We start from the raw sequence: 6,525 nt of genomic DNA, 5'->3' as shown, positions 1-6,525 counted from the left end.
ACTGACCTTATTACATTCAAGTATTGGTTTTCCAAAAAAAATAAATCAACTTTTTATTTAGAGGAATATATTGCTGTCATCAGAACTACATTAAAAATGCATTGATACATCGGTTGGTCATGGGGATGGTAGCCCAGCACAGAAAATACAGTTAATGATTCTGTAAATGATTCTGTAACAGCTTAATACATTGATGGCTAATGAATGCACTGGAGGGAGTGGGGATTTGATAATATGGGTAACTGCTGAACCACTGTGTTGTGTATTGGAAACCTACATAAGACTGTATATCAGTGATACTTTAGTTCTTAAAAATGTTCTGATAAACTTGGCATTTTAGTAATATTTACTGTTAGTATGATTTTTCTAACTTCTCAATGCAATAAAGTGTATCAGTACATTTTATCTTGAGTACAGTAACCTAGTGCTTTTAACCTCTGCTGCATAAAATGTTGATTGTGTGGGAAAATATGGTAAACATCATAGTAACTCTAAAAAATAGAGTTTGTGCTGGGGTGGGGAGCTTGCTATGCAGGATAACATAAAGCAGGAAAAAAATCAATTGTGAAAATACTGGAGAATGTGTTTTCATGTTAATATAGTTTTTTAAATCAATTATATGCATAAGAGTGACTTATATAGCTAGAAATTCTGCAGACAAATATAAATTGGCATCTTAGTACTTGAAGTGGAATAATTTACAGGAAAACATTAAGCCAGAGAATCCACAATAATTGAGGCAGCTTTCTCAAAAATATGAAGAAAGAAAAATGTTACCAGGCCAAGAACACAATCACAACGACTTCTGCATGTTAGTGGCATCGTATTGCCAGTCACTCAGTATTCAAACCTTGTAATCAATTCCTCACTCTCTCTTATGATCAGAATTTAGCATCCAAGCCCTATTAATGTATATGTGTATCTGTAACATTGCTCCATTCAGCTTGTAATGTATATTCTCCTTTCCTTTCCATTGTCCCTGTCCTGGTTCAGATTTTCGGTACATTTCCTGAGATGATTAAAGGTGACACCTAATTGGTTCTCTGCATCAAATCTTTCTTACCTTCATTCCTTTCCACACATCTCTTTCAGGTTAATTTTTCTAAAGCACTGCCCCCATCATGTCATTACACACGAAAAAGCCTGTCATGGCTCCCCATTGCTCCAGTGATCATACAATTTGTCATCCAATCTGGAAAACATTTGAGAGTGAAAGAGGCATGACCAATGATGACTACCTGGCAACAGGTGGGAACCAGGAATTGTCGGGATGGAGAACTGTGGTCATTCTACCCATTGCCACAAACCACCCAGAATCTGCCCCAGTTTATTTTCTATTCAAAATCTCTACATCCTTTTCAATCTAACTGAATTACTTTACTCCTGTCTACTCACCTCATTTTTCATCAGCGAATTGTGGATGGTTAGCACAAAGTTTTAGTGTGAATGAAGTTAAAGAGTACACAAATACATGGAAGATATCAGGCATTCAAATAACATTACTGTTCATCTTCTTATCCAATAAAAGTCATATAAAAATATAGACCATCTACTCTCAACACAGAATACTGGCAATCAATATCATGTAGGACATTTTACTACTGCTGACATTATTAAATGGTGATTAATTGACATGTTTAAAATTATTTGGATAAATTTCTGTAGAAATTTTCATTATTTATTTTTACCTTTTACCTATGGTAAATCTGAAATCTTCTTAATAAATACTGTAATTTCTGTATAAATGCTTATATAATTCCTTTCTAGTTCATTGGAGTATTTCTTTCATTGTTACAACTTTGGAATATGCATACGCACAATATTATTTTTAACAGTGTTGTAGGCATAAGGTAAAAATGTAAATTTTTATTTAAGTGAAGTTACAGCATCATTTTTTTTAAGAACTTAGATCTTGGGTTTTTAAAGGCTTACCTTGGCATGAGGTATGGTATTTGATGTCCCCATAATCAAACAATATAGATATGTGAAATTATATCTTCATTGTCAAGGAAGGAAAAAATAAACTCTTGCTCAGAGGAATATATCTGGCATATGTCAAAAGGATATTTTGCTACTAATCCTATAATTAATTCTTATTTCACAAATAGATGTATTGAAAATAGTCTCTGATGCAATGAGTTTCATCTAATTTGACTTATATTATCAGCATGTTATGAGTCTGGCCTATATTCAGATATTCTTCATAAGTTAAAATCAAATTAGTGCAGTCTGCTTCCTATAATTTGGCAAATTAGATTTGAAAGTAATAATGTTTTTTCCAAATTTTCTTGTTTCCTTAGATATTTGGTATAGTAGAATGAAATTTACTTCTAAAATGTCATTTCTTTTTTTAATTTTTATCTTGCTTTGTATGTATTAGTGGAGCATTAATACACAATATTACAATTCTTTGTTTTTTTTAGTGAAGAGATTTTTGTGTACTGTATTTTTAAAAATTGTCTCAATTATGTTTTATATTTATGGTTAATAAACTGTACATTAACAGTTTAGATTTAAGTAAGATTTATTACCACTTATCATATAATGGATATTCTTCCCTTATAAATGAGGTATATAGTTTATGTACTATTTAAACTATTAAACCTTTAGAACCTATAAGAAATGTATTTTGCTTCACTAAAGAAAAGTATAATATATTATAATTTCTTGTCAAATCTGCTCTAATGTGTATGTAGAGATTTTATATATATATTATTGTTTCTGTGACTATTTAAAAATACTGTAATGCTTTTAATAGTGTACATTTGAGCCATTTGAACACTCTATACAGTCAATTTTAAATACTCTTTATTGGTTGAGAATCTTCTCCTAGTAGCGAAGCAACTTTAATGCACACCTGTCTTCATTATCACACATTCCAAATCAGTGATGATTGAAATATTGGTCAGTTCCTTGTAATCTTATAAAAAAAAGTCTAAAATCTCTTGGGTCAAACTATATTCTTAAAACTCAACCTTCACTAAGTAAGGGTCAACTTTAGCACAAAAGCTTGAATGAGTATAGAAAGACCCCTTATCTAGAAATTTATTAGTTGAATTTCTCCATGTGAAAATTTTCAGGCTAAGAATTATTGAATTTTGTAATACACTTTCTGAACCAAAGTTGATAACTATTATGATTAGTATGTATGCAGTAACATAGTTTCTGGCCAAAATTAAATATAAGGTGTTATCCTAATATTTTTTAATTCCACAGAACTGTAAAAACTAGCTGTAGCAGGTACCATAGAGATCTTCTGCGGAAGAAAGTTCCATATTACACTTTGAAAGTATCGTCATCTACCTTCTGTTTAAATAGTTAAGGAGCAAGGTCACACAGGATGGTTTCATTTAGAAAAACATTTTATTTAAATATTGAAGGTAACTATAAAAAGTAATTAAACTGACTTGGAGCTCAAAAGTCACCAGGCTTGACTTGCTTGGAATTTCAAAGAGCATGGCCATACTTTGGTGAGGGAGTTTGTGGTATATGATCTGGTCTTGTTTGTCTCATTCTGATCACTTTAATAGAGCAAGTCCCCTACCCCACCCCAACCAAATAATTCACAGGAATTCTAATAACAGCTGCAAGATATCACTATTGATCCATTAAATGTAGAGAAACCAAGTCTCACTTGGATGGTCCTCTTGTCTTGTTGAGGTCCCCAATTCACTGTTGGGTCTGTGGTCTATCTTTGCAGCCTCTACTACATGCCTAATGACAGTTTGGATACAGCATGTGTTCAACCACAAAACTTTCCTATATTAATTTCGCTATTTGATTCCTGTGTCCACAGAATCCTGATCTTAATAAAAAATAATCTAGCATTGTGAAGGAAACAGGGCTAGTCAGGACCACCTCAACTGGCCTTCTCAGTACAAGACATTAAAAGTTCCTCTTGGAATTCTGTAAAATAATATTTGATTTGTTAGTAACTTCCTAAGTTGTAGCGAGTAATATTTTCTAGGATAGTATTTTCTAGAAATTCTTTATATTAAAAAAATGGTAATATTACTAGTTTTCACTTTGCATGTTCAGAAAATAAATGTGGTTATACTTTAAATGGCAGTAATATGAAAAATAAAACTAGTATTCTGTAGGCAATACTCTTTGGGTTTTACTGCTTTATTTGATGACTTTAAGATTACTACTACTTTGCTAAAAAACTATTTTACTAAAGAGTATTTTGTTAACAAACAAAATATTTCTACTTAATTTACTAAACTGATTTGAACTTTGCAGTATGCTAAGACATTTTTGCTATTAGTAGGTATAGAGAAATGTATTCATTAAGGATATTATGTTGATGATGAAGTTTTTTTCTATTGGTATATTATTCACGCCATTCAATGAGTAGTTCTTCAAAAACTTGAATAGGAGCAATTAAAATCTATTCTTGAAGCTATATTCAAAATTAACATGAACTGATTTAACTTATAAAATAATAAAAAGTCACATTTAAATTTTTATTTATTTCTTGCATTCTCTATTTTATATATTAAATAATATTTATCACGCAAAATACACATAGATTACTGAATCATACTTTAGGATACTGGGGATTTTATGAAACACATTGATTACCAGAAAGGAATTTGGTCTTTAAGTGGGTCAGTACAAGCTGATGGCAACTAGTGATTGTTTTGCTCTCTGAATGTTCATTCTGTTAAAGAATTTATTGGTATAGCTTGCCTTCTGTTACTCAAATATTTTTAAAAATTATATTTTAACTTACTCCTATGTCTACTATATTATTCTTTTGTTCATTTTGGAGATCTCTTGGCCAATTATTGAAATGTTTACAAATCCTTGCAATGTTATCTATCAAGGTGATTACGTAAACTTTGAATTGTGTATATAAATGACCTTTGTCTGCATTTTATTGATGCTAGAAAATCCTATTTTGACTTGGTGTTTCTTTAGAGAGGAGGTAAATATGCATGGGTGTGTGCATGGAATCACACCTACAACCTTGATGCTTGGCAGTTGTACTGGCCAGGAAGGTCATACCTTACATTTAAACATTGACTTTATGTAAATTCAAAGTTTTCTGAGGGCTGGTGTGATCATTTTAATATCTAATATTCAGAAACCAACTCCTGACATTTTCTGTGTGATAAGAACAAATAGACCAGAAGAACTGATAAATCATTTATTAAACAAATACTTATTGAATGCATTCCCTTTTCTAAGCATTATGCTGAGATAAGATAACATTTTCCCTTAGATAAAAGAAAAGAAGAACAATAATAAGGCAATATTTTAATGAAATAATAGGGGTGTGTACTTAAAGCTAAAAAAACTAACATTTATTTAGTGTTCTTTCTAAAGAATGGGTGGGTGCTGATCTATCCCATGTATGTAAATGAGGAATCTGCAGTCAGAGAATCTGTTTAATTTGTCCAAGTTCACACAGTGTGGAGCTGAGATTTCAGTTCGTACTCCAAGCACTAATTATTTACACTTTAACAAAAGGCAAAGAGAATCATGGGTTAGTATAACGTCACTGTGACTGATAGGAAGCGGGTCCATGGATAAAGAATCTCATTTGTGTATAATGGCAAATTTAAACCAAATGAATTTAAACACGAATAAAACAAATACTAACCACACAATATCTTTTGACCTATAAAAGTAGTGGAGAAATGCGTTTTTTAATTTTTCCAAATCTTACCATGTCTCTCTATTTATATACATATTTCCGCTATGCAACCTGGAAGTGATAAACATCTAGATTATATCTCTCCAGAATTGGCATGAAGTTTGCAATGCTAAGAGAAAATATTCTCTTGAGATACATGGATATTTTTAATTTAATCACTTGTCACTGTGGTTAACATCCACAGTTGTTTCTTTATTCTTCTAATTAGGTTGTGATAGACCAGTAATAATTTATTAGGCAACACTTATTTTAAATAATAAAGGACCCTTCTTTCCTTTTGTGCTGTAGTTTTATACATAAAATCACATTTTGTTCAATTTTTTCTACTAACAGTATTGTAACACTCTAAGAATGTAAGGAAAATTATATTAGTACTGCTATCTCCTTGAAAACAATAATTTGTTAAAATTATATGACATGTAAATAAGTTTAACAAAATAAATTTTACAAGTATGAAAGGTATATTACGTTGTAGTATGTTTTCATTAGTTTAGCCATATACTATTTTTAATTCATGAATATCTTTATAAGTTATCAATGAACATCTTAAATTAATAGAAATCAATAGATTAATTGATTATAACTGGAATGTCTGTTCCTGCTTGTGATTTGGAAGAAATTTTTTCTTCCTTTTGGTCTCGAACATCAAATAATACTTTTCAATCATCCATTTAATGAATTTCAACTATACTTAATTTTTATTGGAGGTAGTTTATAAACTGTGAAGATTATTTTTAAGTGTGCTAAGTTATGTAACTACCTTCAAATTATTTTTGGTAGTTGTTCCATTTTTAGTTCAGTCCTTGTGGGTTCCAAATAAACATGAAAATCCACAGTTAGTTATAATTCTGATTGCCTTACAA

Source organism: Manis javanica, chromosome 3 (assembly GCF_040802235.1).
Source record: "Manis javanica isolate MJ-LG chromosome 3, MJ_LKY, whole genome shotgun sequence".
Classification (NCBI taxonomy): domain Eukaryota; kingdom Metazoa; phylum Chordata; class Mammalia; order Pholidota; family Manidae; genus Manis; species Manis javanica.
Note: the sequence above shows the minus strand (reverse complement) of the source record.